The sequence below is a fragment of the Lemur catta genome, chromosome 3 (assembly GCF_020740605.2).
Source record: "Lemur catta isolate mLemCat1 chromosome 3, mLemCat1.pri, whole genome shotgun sequence".
In the NCBI taxonomy this organism is placed as follows: Eukaryota; Metazoa; Chordata; class Mammalia; order Primates; family Lemuridae; genus Lemur; species Lemur catta.
Window position 1 is genome coordinate 14494407 of NC_059130.1, and position 18646 is coordinate 14513052.

Consider the following 18646-nt stretch of genomic DNA (forward strand, 5'->3'; position numbering starts at 1 on the left):
TTTAGAAAACAATTCTGAATTCCCATGCGCTGTTTGCCAATGTCGAGAAACAAGTCTTCCCTCCTCCAGCCAGATGGTCTTAAATGTGCTTTGACCCCCACAGTTTGCAACAAGTTGCAGAGCTCTTAGTAGGTATTCAAAAAATATGCCCTGAATTGAGAGGTTAATTGAACAAGAGGCATTTGGCTATATCACCTCTTGGCATCAGTATTATGTGGCATCAGTATGTGAGAGAGGTTGAGGGACTGAGGAGCACGGGTGACTTCTTTAAAAGTTCTCAGTTTGTATGTATGCCTCCCCCACAGACAGTCCTGGAAACACGCATAGCCTGCCCCGTGGGTCTGCACCACAGGAGGGGCATGTAGCAGGGATAAGAACTGGCTTCTCTGAGAGAGCTTTTCCAAAGGACACCATCTATTTACTCAGCAAATATTTACTAAGCAGAATGGGAGGAGGAAGGGCATTCCAGGGAGAGGAAACAGTTTGAACAAAGCTAAAGAGGAGAGAAAAGAGGAGGGTGTGTATGGTGTAAAGTGAGTAGTGAAATTCAGGAGATAAAATCTGAAAGGAAGGAGGGAACTGATCAGATAGAGCTTTGAATGCTTGGCAAAGGACTTTGGACTTATTTCAACAGGCAAGAGGAAATCAAAGAAAGATTTTGAGCAAACGACGGACATAATCGAAAGCGTTCATTATGAAAATTAATTTGCCAGTTGATGCCTAAATTGGACTGGAATGAAGAATAATTACATGAAGCAGCCAGCAATGATTGAGTACTTACTATGGACCCAGCACTGTGCCAAAATCTTTACATATATTGTCTCATTTAATGAAAGTAATGGATAATGCATTTAAGATTCAGTGCCTGGCCCCTGGTGTTTTCCAATTTTCACAAATCACCCTGTAAATTGAGTCTTATTATTATGTCAGTTTTACAGAAGATTCCTGTATTAGTCTGTTTTCTTTTGTTTATAACAGAATACCTGAAACTGGGTATTTCTAAAAAAAAAAAAGAAATTTATTTTTTATAGTTATGGAGGCTGAGAAGTCCTAGGTCAAGGGGCTGCATCTGGTGGGAGTCTTTTTGCCAGTGGGGACTCTCTGCAGAGCCCCAACGCAGTGCAGAGTATCATACGGCAAGAGGGCTGGCTGAGTGTGCTAATGTGCTAGCCTCAGGTCTCTCTTCCACTTCCTATAAAGCCACCAATTCCACTCCCATGACAGCCCATTAATCCATTAACCCTTTAATCCATTAACCTATGAATGGATTAATCCATGAGGGCAGAGCTCACGTGATCCAATCACCTCATAAAGGCTCCACCTCTCAATACTGCCCCATTGGGGACTAAATTTCAACATAAGCTTTGGAGGGAACGAATATCCAAACTATAGCAATGCCTGAGGTTTGACAAGGTTAAGTGTATTTTAACCAAAGTCAAATAGCCATCAGTGGCAGAGCTAGGATTTAATTTCAGATTGGTCTGACTCCAAAGCTGACTCTTAAGGTAGGGAAATGCTAGGAAGCAATTTCTGAAGTCCTGGCAAGTGGTAATGCTAGGGGAGGGCAAGAGGGAAGGAGAAGGAACAATAGACATACAACTAAACTGTGGATGCATAACAGACATGACACGGCAATGGATAAACCTTTGGATACAGAGAATGGTCAAAGATGACCCCAAGTTTCAAGCACAGGTGACTGACAAAAAGGTGGCACTGTACCAATAATCAAGAACATAGGAGGCAAGGTAAGTTAAAGAGATTCTGAATACATTGACTTCGATGTGTTGATGGCATAACCAAGTAGAGATATCTTGCAAACATTTAGAAAAGTTGACTTATTCCTTACACTCTGTTCCTTGTTTATGACTCCTTTCTTTTCTTTTTGAAATTTTTTAATGTGGTAAAATATACATAACATAAAACTTATCATTTTAACCATTTTTAAGGGCCCTTTATTTTCTTAATTAACATAAGGTTGACTTCCAGTTTCTCATTCAACATGTAAGGAGCTTGGAAGTCATCATTACATCCTAACAACAAGTAAAAAGCTGAACAAACTGAAACATCAACAACTCTTCTGAAATCTGTCATAGACATGAGGTCATAAGATAAATTACTGTCTCCAAAATTAGAGAGACAGATTCAGAGGATCACAATTTACCAAAGAAGAAACCCATGAGCAGGAACCTCTGTGGGAACCAGAACCAGGGTAGGGAGACCTAAACTCTAGCTGATGAATTGCTAAAGGCTGGGTGTGGACAAAGCTGAGAAAGGAAAATTCCAGTGGGTCCTAGTCAGAAGGGGGATCGCTAAGTTTTTGTGAGTTTTACCTCCAGGAGCTCTACCAGGTTCTTACAGAGATGTTCAGAGAAAAATCTCTTCATGTTTTTGAGAAAAAGTAACCCTTTTGAAATACTCCAGAGCTTTCTGTTGTTATGAACAAATCCTGCCTTCCAGGGAAACTATTTCACCAGAGCCTAACTGAATCTCCGGAGTGTTATCAGAGACTAACCAATCTGACAGAAGGGAAATATCCAATGCCAGCTCACGGTAGCCACTGTAGACATCCTGTCCCACAAAAACGGGGTGAGGGGTGCAGACTGGGAAGCTCTGTGAAGTTCACAGCTCAGGGGCACCGGCTCATTAAAAAAATGACACCTAATCCTATCTAATGCTATAGAATGCTTACCCTACCCCCAAATCCCCGCATCTTACAACCACTCCACTAAGGACTATCCACCAGAGTTCTTTTTACCCAGTACATTGTATCTGGCTTTCAATAAAAAATTACAAGACACACCAAAAGGCAAAAAATGTAGTTTTAAAAAACAGAGCAAGCATCTGACTCAGAAATGGCAGGGATGTTGGAATTATCAGACTGGGACTTTAAAACAACTATGATTAATACACTAAGGGCTCTAATGGAAAAGTAGGCAACATCCAAGAACAAATGGATAGAGTAAACAGAGAGCTGGAGATTATTTTGTGGTTTGTTTTGTTTTTGAGAGATGGAGATTCTAAGAAAGAGTTTTTATAAAGCTAGAGGTCAAAAACACTGTAATAAAAATGAATAATGCCTTTGATGGGCTCATTAGGACACTGGACATGGCTGAGGAATCTTTGAGATTGAGGATCTGTCAATAGAAACTTCCAAAGAGAAAAAAGACTGTAAAAAAAAAAAAGAAGAAGAACAAAATATCCAAGAACTGTGGGACAACTACAAAAGGTGTAATGTGTATAAATGGGAATATCAGAAAGAGAAGAAAGAAAGGAACAAAAGAAATATTTTAAGCAATAATGACTGAGAATTTACCTCAAATTAATGTCAGACACTAGATCTAGGGAGCTCAGAGAACCCCAAGCAGAATAAATGCTGCCCTGCCCCAAACAAAACCTATACCTCGGCATATCATATTCAAACTATATAAAATCAAAGACAAAGAAGCCAAAAGGGGAAAAAATTTTACCTATAGAGCAGCAAAGACATGAATTACATTTGACTTCTCAGAAGCCATACAAACTAGAAGAGAGTGGACTGAAACATTTTAAGTGTTGAGAGAAAAATACACCAACCTAAAATTTTGTAAAATGATAAATTCAGAACGGAAGGAGAAATAAATAATTGCTTAGACAAACAAAAACTGAGGGAATTTGTTGCCCTTTTCTTCAGAAAGAAGACAGATGATATAGGTCAGAAACTCAGATCTACGTAAAGAAAGGGAAAGTTTCACAGAAGAAATAAGTGAAGGTAAAATTAAAAACTTCTATTTTTCTTATTCTTTTTTTTAACTGCACAGGATGTTCTGTGACTATTTTCCTTGTTCTTAATTGATCTAACATATAACAGTTTGTTCAAAATAAAAATAGCAGCAATGTATTCTGTTACAGATGTTTGTATGTGTGTGTGTGTATATATGCTTATGTATATTAATGTGTAAGTACAATGAATGGCAGTAATGATTCCAGGAACTGGGGGAAGGAATTAGGAACAATTTATTATTGTAAGGTACTTGCACTGTCCTTGAAGTGATACAGTGTTATTTGAAAGTGGACTTGGATTAGTTGTAAATGAACGTTGCAAAATCTAGGGCAACCACTGAAAGAAGTTTAAAAAAAAGTATAATTAATATGCTAAGAAAGGAGATAAAATGGAATCATATAAAATGCTTGATTAAAGTCACAAAATGCAGAAAAAGAATGGAAGACAAAAATAGGAACAAAGAACAATTACAATGAATAGAAAAGCGTAACAACTATGGGAGATATTAATCCAACTATATCTATAATCATGTTAAATGCCAATGGTCTAATACACTAATTAAAAGACAGGTTATCAGAGTGGATCAAAAAGACCTAACTATACATTGTGTACAAGAAACCCACTTTAAATATAAAGACATGTATAGATTAAAAGTAAATGAATGGATAAAAGTAAACTATGCCAACACTAATGAAAAGAAAGTATGATAGCTATATTAATTTTAGACAGCAGACTTGAGAGCAAGGAAAGTTATTAGGGATAAAGAAAGGTATTACATAATGATTAAGGGCTCAATTCTCCAAGAAGACACAACAATCCTTAATGTGTATGCACCTAAAAACAGCATTAAAATACATTGGGTGAAAATGCATAGAACTGCGAGGAGAAATACAAGAAACCACTATTATAGTTGCAGACTTCAACACCCCTCTGTCAGAAATGGACAGATCCAGCAGGCAGAAAATCAGTGAGGACATACTTGAACTCAATAGCACCGTTAATTAACTGGATATAATTAACATCTATAGACTATTTTATTTAAAAAACAGCAGAATACACATTCTTCTCAAACTCAAATGGAATATCTACCAAGATAGACCACATTCCAGACCATAAAACACATTTTAACAAATTTAAAAGAGTAGAAATCATACAATGTCTAACCTCAGACCACAATGGAATTAAACTAGAAATCCATAACAGAAAGATAGCTGAAAAATTCCAAAATACTTGAGACTAAATACCACACTTCTAAATAACACATGGATCAAAAAATAAATCTCAAAAGAAAATTTAAAGTATTTTGAACTAAATGAAAATACAACTTATCAAAATTTGTGGGATGCAATGAAAGCAGTGCTTAAAGGGAAGTGTATAGCAATAAATGCATATATTAGAAAATAACAAAGATTTAAAATCAGTAATTGTTATGTACTGAATGTTTGCATCCCTCTAAAATTCATATGTCAAAGCCCTAACCTTGAATGTGATGGTATTAGGAGGTGGGGCCTTTGGGAAATAATTAGGTTTAGATGAGATCATGCAGGTGGAACCCCACGATAAGAAGAGCAAAAAGCACCAGAGCTTCCTCTCTCCACCATGTGAGGATACAGCAAGTAGGCAGCCATCTGAAATCCAGGAAGAGGACCCTCCCCAGAACCTAATCACACTGGCGCCCTGATCTTGAACTTTCCAGCCTCCAGAACTGTGAGAAATAAATGTCTGTGGTTTAAGCCACACAGTCAGTGGTATTTTGTTATAGCAGCCTGAGCTAAGACAATAATCTAAACTTACACTTTGGGAAACTAAAAAAAAGAAGATTAAATTAAATACAAAGTAAGCAGAAGAAAAGAAATAATAAAAAATAGAGGAGAAATCAATGAAGTGGAAAGAGAAAAATCAATGAAACCAAAAGCTGGTTCTTTAAAAATTCCACCAAGTTGATAAGCCTCTAGCCAGGCTAACTAACGAAAAATTAGAGAATACCCAAATTATTAATATCAGACATGAAGGAGAGGACATCACTACAAATGCCATGGACATTTAAAGGATAATAAATGAGTACATGACCAACTAAATGAGTACACGAACAGCTAATAAAGTAAGACTAGAAAAGGAAATAAAAGGTATTTGGATCGGGAAGGAAGAACCCAAACTGTCTTTGTTCACAGATGACATAATTGTCTATGTAGAAAATTTAAAAGAATCAACAAGGTTGCAAGATACAATGCTGATGTACAAAAGTCAGCTGCCTTCCTATATACCAGCAATGAACAAATGGAATTTGGAATTTAAAACACAATAATATTTACATTAGCACCTCCCAAAATGAAATACTTAGGTAAAAATATAACAAAATATGTGCAAGATCTATATGATGACAGAAATCAAAGACAAACTAAATAAGTGGAGAGATATTTTGTGTTCATGAATAGGAATACTCAATATAGTCAAGATATAAGATTGTCAAGATATATTTTCTTCCCAACTTGGTCTATAGATTCAACACAATTCCAATCAAAATTCCAAAAAGTTATTTTGTGTGTATTGGTAAACTTATTTTAAGGTTGATATAGAAAGGCAAAAGACCCAGAATAGGCAATACAATATTAAAGGAGAAAAACAAAGTTGGAGGATGAACATTACCTGACTTCAAGATTTACTATAAAACTACAATAATCAAGACAATATTGTACTGGTGAAAAAACAGACATAGATTAATTGAACAGACTAGGAAGTCCAGAAATAGACCCACAGAAATATAGACAACTGATTTTTAACAAAGGAGCAAAGGTAATTCAATAGCGAGATTCTTTTCAACAAATGGCACTGGAACAAGTAGACTTCCACTTGCAAAATTATGAATCTAGACACAAATTTTACAGCCTTTACAAAAATGAACTCAAGGCCGGGTGTGGTGGCTCATGCCTGTAATCCTAGCACTCTGGGAGGCCGAGGCGGGTGGATCGCTTGAGGTCAGGTGTTCGAGACCAGCCTGAGCAAGAGTGATACCCCGTCTCTACTAAAAATAGAAAGAAATTATCTGGACAACTAAAAATATATATAGAAAAAATTAGCTGGGTATGGTGGCACATGCCTGTAGTCCCAGTTACTTGGGAGGCTGAGGCAGTAGGATCACTTAAGCCCAGGAGTTTGAGGTTGCTGTGAGCTAGGCTGACGCCAGGGCACCGCCTGGGCAACAGAGCGAGACTCTGTCTCAAAAAAAAAAAAAAAAAAGAACTCAAAATGGATTATAGATCTAAATGTAAAATGGAAACTCCTAGAAGATAACATAGGAGAAAATGTCACATGGAAGAAATCTAGATGACCTTTGGATACGGCAATGACTTTATAGAAACAACATCAAAGGTATGATCTATGAAAGAAATATTGATAAGCTAGACTTCACTAAAATTAAAAACTTCTGCTCTGTGAAGGAAACTGCCAATGTTACTGAGCCATCAGTGGGCTTGCTGCCTGAAGCCAATACCATAGCACCAGCTTTTGAGAAAAGAAAAATTTTATTCCAAGTTGACTGGCAAAGAGACAGGGAGGAAACACTCAAATCTGTCTCCCTGAGCTGGAGGCTGGGTGGAGTTTTATAAGCATAAGTTAATGAGGCATGATCTGATTGGATCTTGCAATTATGTAATGCCAGGAGCCATGATCTGACTGGATCCTGCCGTGGGGTGACACCAGGCCTCAATCTGATTGGATCCTGGATCCTGCCATGCATTGTCCACTTCTTAATTTAGTCCCCACTCCTCCTTCTGAACACTTAGCGCCTATGGTTGCACTGCTTGGTTCATCTGGGCATGCTCCAGTCACATGACTTTCAACCTGGGTGTCCATGGCAACCGAAAAACAACTCACAACTTTATTACAGAAAAGTTGAGCTAGATTGTTCTGATGCAGTTACATCAAGAGAATGGGAAGACAGGAATGTAAAATGGTACAGCCACTGTGGAAAACAATATAAGTTTTCCTCAAAAAATTAAAAATAAAATTACCATATGATCCAGCAATTATACTTCTGAGTATATATCCAAAAGAATTAAAAGCAGAGTCTCAAAGAGATGAACACCTGTGTCCATAACGGCATTATTCACAACAGCTAAAACATGGAAGCAACCTGTTATCATTTGGGTATTTGACCCTCCAAGCCTCATGCCGAAATTTGATCCCCAATGTCGGATGTGAGGCCCAGGGGAGGTGTGTAGGTCATGGGAACAGATCCTTCATGAATGGCTTGGTGCCATCCTCCAGGTAATGAGTTCTCACTCTCTTAGTTTCCCCATGAACTGGTTGTTAAAAAGAGCCTAGAACCTTCCCCCTCTTGCTTACACTCTCTCACCATGTGATCGCTGCACATGCCAATGCCCTTTCATCTTCTGCCATGAGTAGAAGCAGCTTGAGGCCCTCACCAGATGCAGATGCTGGTGCTGTGCTTCTTACACAGCCTGCAGAAACATGAGCCAAAGAAATCTCTTGTCTTTATAAATTACCCAGCCTCAGGTATTCCTGTCTAGCAACACTAAGTGGACACAACCCAAGTGTCCATCAATAGATGAATGGATAAGTTAAGTGTGGGATAGCCATACAATGGAATATTATTCAGTTTTTAAAAGGAAGGAAACTCTGACATATGCTACAACATACATGAACTTTGAAGAAATTATGCTAAGTGAAATAAGCCAGTCACAAAGAGACAAATACTGTATGATTCCATTTATGTGAGATACTTAGAGTAGTCAAACTCATGGAGACAGAAAGTAGAATAGTGGTTGCAAAGGGCTGGGGAAGGGGAGAATGGGAGTTATTATTTAATGGGTATAGTGACTCAGTTTTTGCAAGATGAAAAGCATTATGGAGCTAGATGGTGGTGATGGTTGCACAACATTATGAATGTATTTAATACCACTGAACTGTACATGTAAAAATGGTTAAGATGGTAAATTTTATGTCATGTGTAGTTTACCACAATAAAAAATTGGGAAAAAATAATGAGAAGATAAGCCACAGACTAGGAAAAAATATTTGCAAAAGACATACCTGACAAAGGATTGTTATCCAAAATATACAAAAAATTTTTTAAACTGAATAAGAAAACGACCTGATTTTAAAAATAGGCAAGAGACCTGTACAGTCAGTCACTTCATCAAAGAAGATATACAGATGGCAAGTAAGCATATAGAAAGATGCTCAACATTACATGTCTTGAGGGAATTTCAAACGAAAACAACAATGAGATTACTACTACACATCTCCTAGAATAGCCAAAATCCAGTAAATGGACACCACCAAATGCTGGGGAGGAAATGCAGCAATAGGAACCCTCATTCATTGCTGGCAAGAATGCAAAATGGTATAACCACTTTGGAAGATAGGTGGATTTTTACAAAACTAAACAAACTCTTACCATGTGATTCAGCAACTGTGCTCCTTGGTATTTACTCAAGGAGTTGCAAACGTGTCCACACAAAACCCCACACATGAATGTGTATAACAGCTTTATTCATAGTTACCAAAATTTGGATGTTAGATGTCCTTAAAGTAGATGAATGGATTAAATGTGGTACATCCAAACAATGGAATATTATTCTGTGCTAAAAAGAAATGAGCTATCAAGACATGAAAAGATATAGAGAAATCTTAAGTGCTTATTACTCAATAAAAAGAAGCCAATCTGAAAAAGCTACATACTATATGATTCCAACTACATGACATTCTGGAAAAGGCAAAACAATGGAGACAATGAAAGGATCTGTGGCTGCCAGGGCTCATGGGGGTGGGAGTGACGAACTGGCACAGAGGATTTTTAGGACAGTAAAACTATTCTACATGGTACGATAGTGGTGAATACATGTCATTGTACATGTGTGAAAACCTGTAGAATGTACAACACCATGGGTGAGCCCTAATGCAAACCATAGTCTTTGGATGATAATGATGTGCTAATGTAAGTGTCATCAATTGGAACAAACATGTTCGTGGTGGGCAAGGCTGTGCATGTCTGGGGGCAGTGGGTATATGAGAAATCCCTGTGAACCTAAAACTACTCTAAAAATTCGTCTATTTTTAAAATATTTAGGTAAAGTTAAATAGATGTGTGCATATGGATTTTAAAATTTTAACACATGTATAGATTTGTGTAACCACCACCATAATCAGGATATAGAATAGTTCCATCCCCCCCAAGATTCTCTCATACTGTCTATTTGTAACTACAGTTTCTCCCTACCTCTAACCCCTGCCAATCACTGATCTGTTCTCCATTACAGAAGAGTGTCACATAAATGGAATCACACAGTATGCAACTTTTTATGGCTGGCTTCTTTCACTCAGCATGTCTTCAAGATTCATCAAAGTTGTTTCATGTATCAATAGTTTATTCCTTTTTTAATCCATTGTGTGGATGAACCACAGTTTGTTTATCCATTTAACTTGTTGAAGAACATTTGGATTATTTCAATTTTTGGCAATCATGAATAGAGCTGCTATAACTATTCTTGTACAGGTTTTTGTATGAACATAAATTTTTATTTCTCTAGAGCAATTACTTGCAAGTGCAATTGCTGGGTCACATGGTAATTTATGTTTCATTTTATAAGAAATTGTCAAACTTTTCCAGAATGGCTGTACCATTTTGCATTCCCACCAGCAATGTATGAGAGTTCCAGTGTAGGAGAGCATCCTCATCAGTAATTTGTATTGCCAATATTTTTACTGTAGCCATTCTAACATGTATTATAATCATGGTATCTTATTGAAGTTTTAATTTATATTTTCCCAGTGGCTAATGATATTGAACATCCTTATTTGCTTTGTATATCCTTTTTGGTAGTGTCAAGTCTTTTACTCATTTTTTGACTGGGATGTTTGCTTTTTTTTTTTTTGCAGCCCAGTTCCTAACAGGCTGATGATGTTTGCTTTCTTATTGCCAAGTTTTGAGAGTTCTTTACATATTCTCCATTCAAGTCCTTTGTTTTTATATGATTTGCAAATATTTTCTTTCAGTCTGTATCCAGTCTGTAGCTTGTGTTTTCATTCCTCTTAATTGTGTATTTTACAGCAGTTTTTAAAAACTTGGATGAAGTCCAGTGTTTCCATATTTTTCTTATATGGATCATGCTTTTATTGTCATGTCTTAGAACTTTTTGCGTAATTCCAGGTCATTAAGATTTTCTCCTGTTTTCTTCTAAAAGTTTTGTGGTTTTATGTTTTACATGTAAATCCATGATCCATTCTGAATTAATTTTTGTGTAGGTATGAGATTTAGATTGAGGTTTGTTTTTCCGCATACGGATGTCCAGCTGTTTCAACATAACTTGTTAAAAAGACTATCCTTTCTCCAGTGAACTGCCTTTGCACCTTTGTAAAACATCAATTGGTCACATTTGTGTATGTCTATTTCTAGACTCTTTATTCTGTTTCATTGATCTGTTTCTTCTGTTTCTAATACCACAATGTTTTGATTACTGTAGTTTTGTAGTATGTCTTAAAATCAGGTAGTGTGATTCATCCAACTTTATTCTTCTTTTTCAAATTGTTTTAGCTATTCTAGTTCCTTTGCCTTTTTGTGTAAACTTTAGAATCAACTTGTCTATATCTACCAAAATTTGCAGGGTTTTCACTGAAATTGAATTAAATTTATTTATCAATTTGTAGAGAATAGAATTTGTACTCTATTAAGTTTTACAATTCCCGAACATGATATGTCTCTTGATTTATTTAGATCTTCTTTGATTTCTTTCATCAATGTTTTGTAGTTTTCCACATATAGATCCTGGATATGTTTCAGGAGATTTGTATAAAATATTTATATAAAATAAAATATTTCATTTTTTGTAGCTATTAGAAATGATATTGGTTTTTTGAACTTTGTTTTCCAATTTTTATTGCTAGTATATAGAAATATGATTGATTTTTACATGTTGACCTTATCTCCTGCAACCTTGCTAAACTCAGTTATAGGGATATGTGTGTGTGTGGATGGGGGTATGTGTATGTGTGTGTGTGTGTGTGTGTGTGTGTGTGTGTGTGTATTTGGGCTTTTCTACATAAACAATCATGTCATATGTGAATAGATACAGTTTTATTTCTTCTTTTCCAATCTGTGTGTCTTTTGTTTCTTTTTTTTTTATCATAAATGGATGTCAAATTTTTTTTAGTCAAATGTTTTTATGCATAAATTGCTATGTTTTTTTTTCTTTAAAATACAAATATGGGAGTTACATTGATTGGTTTTCAAATACAGAACAAGCCTTACATTCACTGGATAAACCCCACTTGGGCATGGTGTATTATTCTTTTTTTTAGTATATTGCTGGATTTTATTTCCTAACATTCTGTTGAGGATTTTCATGTCTATACTCATGAGAGATACTGGTCTGTAATTTTCTTTCCTTGTAATTTGTTTTTCTGGGTTTGGTATAATGATTCATTAATTTTTAAAAGGATGGAACTTAAATGACTAGGATTCTGTAAACATCCCATAAAAGACACTTCCTGGTAGCATTTGCTTGTCTGTGAGTTGGCTATAACTATGTTTTGCTCCAAAATCTAAAATACAGATGATAGTCACGTTATTCTCAGTGATAACTGACTTTTGCAGTCTCACTGTCTTATCACAATTGTTAAAACTGCTCTTTCCTGCTGACACATTTTCAGTGATTGATGCAACAAATGTTCACATTTTCCTACAGCTGCACCATCAACCTGATCACTTTTTCTTCTTGTTTTGCAGCTATACCCAAAACGGGACAAAATCTACCAACCAAGACCCTGTGTATTTCACAACCATAGAGATTTCTAGGGAGCTTAGGGCATTTCTGCTTCCTTTCCTTCCATAAAAGCACAAATAGTTCAGGTAACCCCAAGCCTCTAGGTAAGAAGGGCATTTGGCTGAGTAGACTGTCCATCTGAGGCCTGTGGTCACTCAGGGAAAGGCCACCCCAGCTCATCAGTTGGGGCATGGGCAAACAGACAGAGGGGGAAATTTTCACCAGGCAGCCCCTCTGCAAGTGGTGGGAGGAATAGACAAGAAGTTAGTTATTCATTTGTCTTGTTTCGTTTTCAAAAAAAAAATAGTTTTTAACTTTTTCCTAAGTATTAATAGATATAGTCCTAATGTGGAGGGACGTCTGCGAAATAGAGTGGGAAATAAATAAATAATAAGTACATTAAGCCCCGCTCCTGGGCTTGGCTCGCACGGAGGGTTCGGGCGGTGCAGGGGGACAGGGGACAGCGTGGGAGGGTGTGCCAGGAGCCTGGCAGTGGCTGTGTGGGATGGAGGTGGCCATGGCTCCAAGGAGGAGTCTGCCTGATGGACAAGAGAAGAGCCCGCAGGAGAGGAAAGTTCATGTGAACTGTAATGTAACCACGTCCTTGGAGCCGGAAGTCACCCAGGCCATGACTGAAGCCAGGCTGGAAGCTGGGGAAGTTCCAGCAGTCCTGACCTGGCAGTGTGATCTTAAGCACATTATTCCACCATCCGTTCATGCTCCTGTCTTCCTGAGTGGGAAGCAAGGCAGATGGCTACAGCTTCCCGTCTCCTCTGGCATCGGGTAGAAAGGCCAGGGATATTATAACTGCAGCTCGGGAAAGCCTTGTGAAAATGATAGGTGGGAAACTTCGAGACGTAATCTCCACTTCCAGGGCATGGAGTCAAATAATTTAATAATCCATTCTGTGGTGAAACACTGCCATGAAAACCAAACCCCAAAGGGGGATATGGTAGAGCATGATAGCCCAGTGGAGGGAGCCAAACCCCACTTTATTACTTGTACAGTGGAGGAAGACTCCAGCCCGGAGCCCTCCCTGGAGCACCTGGTGGAAGAACAAGTAGCCACAGTCACCTTTGTGTGGGTGTCCACAATGAATGGGCAGGGAGAGGTTGACGACATCCTCGTGGCTGTCCGCCTGACCATATGCCGTGTGACCATCATGCTGGCCAACAATGAGACTGGCACCGTCATGCCCATCCCTGAAATCATCAGCACATGAAAGCCCTGAACCAGAGACAGCCAGCTGCCAGGCTGCCTCACATTCTCGTGCACACAGACACCGGGCAGGCTTTGGGGAAAAGGCATGTGGACGTGGAGGACCTGGCTGTGGACTTCCTTACAATCGTGGGGCACGAGCTCTCTGGTCCCAGGATGAGCGCACTTTATGTACGAGAGCTCGGTGAACTCACCCGTCTGCACCCAATCCTGTTTGGAAGTGGACAAGAATGGAATTTCAGGCCAGGGACAGAGAACACCCCAAATGATTGCCAGCCTTGGGAAGGCCGCTGGGCTGGTGACCCACAACTGCACCGCTTATGAGGGCCACGTTGAGCAACGTCCGAGACTACCTGGAGGAGACACTGGAGGCTGAAGTTGATAAAAAGAGAACCCATTTAGCCAGTTGCCAGGTCTCCAGTTGCTTCCCAATACCTGTAGCTTCTCTATCCTAGGACCCAAGCATCAAGGCCTCATGGTGCTCACACAGTGCTGGATGCTGCTGGCCAGGATGAGGGCCACATGCCACTAGGACCACGGGGACCCCGTCCCAGGTGCTGCTGAGCTACGGCTTCCCGTTCAAAGCGGCCAGGACCCACTCAGGCTCAGCGTGGGCTGCAGCACCCCCGGCACTGAGGTGGACCTTGCTGGAGGGCCAGGCCTAGCACAAGGGCCACCCTTTCCGCTCTGCTCGTAGGAAGCCAGGTGCCAGGGCACCCGGGCACTTCACCTTCCACGCTTGGATGTCTCCAAATCTTCATTCAGTCCTGGAGAATCTGACTCTGGGTCATTCCTGAGGTGGGGAATCAGGTCATCTCTAACTCAGCTTCCATCTTAATTTTATTTTATCTTCACAAAGTGTTCTGTGGCATTCTGATACACATCACATGTCCATATTTATATAGGAGTAGTTTTCAGTGGAATAACATTTTTAATATGTGTTTTTAAGGTATAAAGAATTACCTGATAATATCGAGGAACCCATTGTCAGAAATTAAATTAACTGAAGTTTTCTGTGCTTAGCAAAAATAAATAAATAAATACATTAAAATAGTTAAAACTCATGTAGTGCTTTTTATATGCCAGGGACTGCTCTAAGAGTTTTACATATATTAATGCATTTAATTCTGACAAAAGCCCTAATAAGGTGGGTACCATTATTATCTTGATTTTAACTAGGAAACTATCATGAGGGGGGTTGAAGAATAATATGGATAGTGCCATAGGTACAATAAAAAAAATCCACATATGAAAATATGATGTGGAGGAGAGGTTCTCTAAGCCTGGACAGGAGTGAGAAGGGAAATAGAGGATTTTTCACTTTTGTTGCATATATTTCTGTTTAGATTTTTTTACAATGAGTATGTATTACTTTTGTAGTTTAAAAATTTCCTTTAAACTAAAATTTTCTTCCAATTACTCACCAAAATGAGGTAATACACACTCAGTGTAGAATTTTTGGAAAATGAAAACAAACAAAAATGAGAGAGTCAAAATGACCTATAATCTCACTGCACAAAGGAAATAAGCATTTTGGTGTTTACCTTTCAGTTCTTTTTTCTTTGTATAGATATATAGCTTTATGTTTACCCCAAAACTGGGCCACACTGGGATGCTGTTTTAACAGCTGCTTTCTTTCAGTGACCAACGTTTTCATGAACATCTTTCCATGTCATTACATATCCTCCTGCTAGGCTGCACAGTATTGCCTTGTACGACTGGACCGTATTTTTGTCACCTGCTACTGAACTTTTCTTCTGCTGTTAGAAGTGTAACATGTTGATTAATTGAACATTTAATGTGGCATAATTATATGATTGAGAAATCAGCCATATCTGGTTTTCTTGGCTGTGGACTCTTCAGAAAAGAATGTGAGGCATTTTCCCCACATCCTCCCTCCCAAGAGGGTGGTCAGGGCTTTGAGTCCAGGAGGTCAGAAAGGTTGGAAGGTGGTTTTTCAATTGGGAAGTAAGAGTAGACTTACCTGTGGGCAGTGACTCCCAGCACCTGGAAATAGGGTGGGAAACCATGAGTGTCCACAGTGGCAGAAGATGAGATCCAACTGGAACTCCTCCCCCGACTCCAGGGATGCACAACCCCTGGACGGAGCCGGGTGCAAGGAGGCTGGAAGAAGCCCACTAAGTGGCCAGCTGCTGTGAGTGGGCAGTTTACCAGCCTGCCCGGAGAGGCAGCACCCACAGGGAGGATCCATGTTCAGCATGCAGCCTGAGCACAGCCACCAACAGTGGTGAGCTCCACTGAATCAGGACCAGCTGCCCCAGTCTTGCAAGAAAAAAAAAGGCTGTTTGCTTGTTTAGAGATTTTTATTTTATTTTTTGTAAAATCCAATGAGCCAAGGGAGGAAGCCCTAATGATGATAGTAGACTTCTCACCAACTGTAGATGGAGTTTGGGACCAGATTTAAATAAATTCGGAAAGATAAACAATCATGGCATTTTATTCCCATCATGTGTCATGGAGCTATTCATTCCTCCTAAATATGCAACACCATGAGGAACATTCACATGGCTAAATCTCTGTGCTCATCCATAATCACTGGTTGTTCATTTCATACGTCTTCTTGGCCTGCTAAGGGGCGGCAAGGTCTATTGGGTCAGCCAGCGTCATGGATTAAGCCCCCTGGATTAAGAGACCTGAACTGGGCCAAAACACAGAAGGGTGGGAGAACATGGGTCTACTCCTTGCTCTGTCATGAATGTAGTGTATGGCTCCAACCAAGTTTCGTACCTTTCTGTGCCTCCATTTGCAAATCTGTAAAGCTCCAGGAACCAATAGGTCTTTGCCATTTGGGAGCCCTTGGACTATAGGAAATCTAGACAAACTCGTACACCCATGGAAACCATAAGCAGCTCCATATTCTCCCGTGTGCTCCAGTCAAACCAGACTGCAGGCCAAGTTCCCAAACATACCCTGAACGTCACACCTCCATATTTTCGCTCTTGCTGTTCTCTTCATCTAGAATAAGCATCCCACATTTCTGCCTGATGAAATCCTAATCATCCTTTAAGATTCAACAGAAATGACTCCTTCACAGGGCTCCTCATTCCTTCCAGGGGAAGCACCTTTCTTTCTTCTCCACAGGCATCTTATGCCTTTGGCTGCAGACATCTGGCTACATTTTGCAAGCTTCCTGCAGGCAGGGGCTGGGCTTCATTCATCTCTGCATCCCCCACAGGACCCGGCTCAGGATCCTGCAAGTTATAGTGCAGCCAAATGTTTGTGGAACTGAAATTGGGACCCAGGCCTAGGCTTGGATGAAATTTCAGGCTATTTCAGGGCCTGGAATGGGTGTGGTGATGAAGGGAATGCTGGGGCTGGAGATAAAAGTCCTGAGCGGGAATGTGGCCTGGGCTTCGCTGACTGGAAAGGCCTCTCCGCCCCCACCCCATCGTCCTCGGCCAGCCCCTACAGGAGCAGGGAAACAGTATGTACTTGCGACTCTCCTCAATCCGCCCCAGGGGCCCTCTCGGGCCCTCACTCCACCCGTTCCTTCCCCAAGCCCATCTACGGAGGGCAAAGGCGCAACAGGTCTGCAGGAAATGGCTGGAGAGGCTCTGGGGAGGGGCCAAGGGCCAAGCTTCTGGCCTCTGGCTCGAGCCCTGCTCTTGCTCTAGGTCTAAAACGTCGTGTTGACCCTCTGGCGGGACTCTGTTTGGAGTGTGGAAGTGGCATGAGCTCATGCTGGAGGCTGAGGAGCTCTGTCCTCACCACTGCAGAATGGGACAAATGCTGAGGGTGGGGATGGCGGAGGTTAACTCTTTTCCCGGGGAAGAGACGAGGCTTGCGTTGGGTATGGTGGAGACTTCAGTCCTCAAAAGGCTGCCCGGGAGCAGCCCCTGGGTGTCATGGAGCAGAAGGGAGGTTTTCAAGACCTCAGGAGAGAGGCATGAGGGCAGCCTTGGGAATCCAGGTTGGTTGCAGGGAGGGCTAGGAGGGTGAAATGGTTAATGGTTTGTTGAAAAACAGGGAGAGTCCCTCCTCCAGGGGCCCAGCTGGCTGCAAAGCCAGGAGCAGAGGCTCCAGGGCTGACGCAATGGGGCCCGCCCTGCACACCAGAGAGGGTGAGGAAGGCGGCTGCCACCCAGCAGCAGCCCACATGACCCACAGCCCACCACTCTGTCCTCGCTGGCTCCAACAAACCAGGCTCAGAGCCGGGCCTTTGGGGCAAGGGGGCAAGACCCTGCCTGCCTGAGCTTTGGGAGATCGCAGCTTCTGTCTGTCCCACTCTGTGCAGCCCCTGCATCTTTCCAGTCAAAACAAACCCCTCCACTAGCCCCGGGCAGGCTTCCTGAAGCAGTACCCACCAGGGGATCTAACCAGCCTGGCCAACCACGTTTCTTCCGATTCGGACCATTTCCAGTCCTAGGGGCAAGCAGCACGTCGGCAGTGGGGGTGGGGGGCATGCCTGTGAGAGGCACAGGCAGGCCGTGCAGTGCCCGAGCCTGGCGAGCTGGCACCTCCACCTCCCCAGCCCACTCGCTGTTGTCTTGGGAGACAGTTTCCCAGAAGCTCCTAAAAGACTCAGGGCAACTTCAAGGCTGGGTGACCATCTCTGAACTCTGGAAATAGACTGCTCTTCCCTTCCCACCCTGGGGTCTGAACAGGTTTCAGGGGCAGGGAGAGTGCGCACACTATGTACTCCTGAGAAGGACTGCTCAGGGTGGGGCACACGGAGACAGCAAGGAGGAGATGCCCTCTCTGAGGGCACTGGGGGACCTCGAGTTTCTGACAAAGCTGTGCTATTGACTCTAAGCCCCATGAGGACAGGAACTGTGTCTGTCCTGTTTACTGTGCCATCTGTGGCGCCTAGCACAGCTCCTGACACAAAGCCGATCCTCGATAAATGACTGACCAGGCAGAGGCA

At 40.9% G+C, this 18646-nt stretch overlaps 1 pseudogene; it reads left to right on the plus strand.

Annotated features, from left to right (window-relative positions):
• The first annotated feature begins 13060 nt into the window (after positions 1–13060).
• Positions 13061–14458, plus strand: LOC123634754 (annotated as a pseudogene).
• The last annotated feature ends 4188 nt before the right edge of the window (positions 14459–18646 follow it).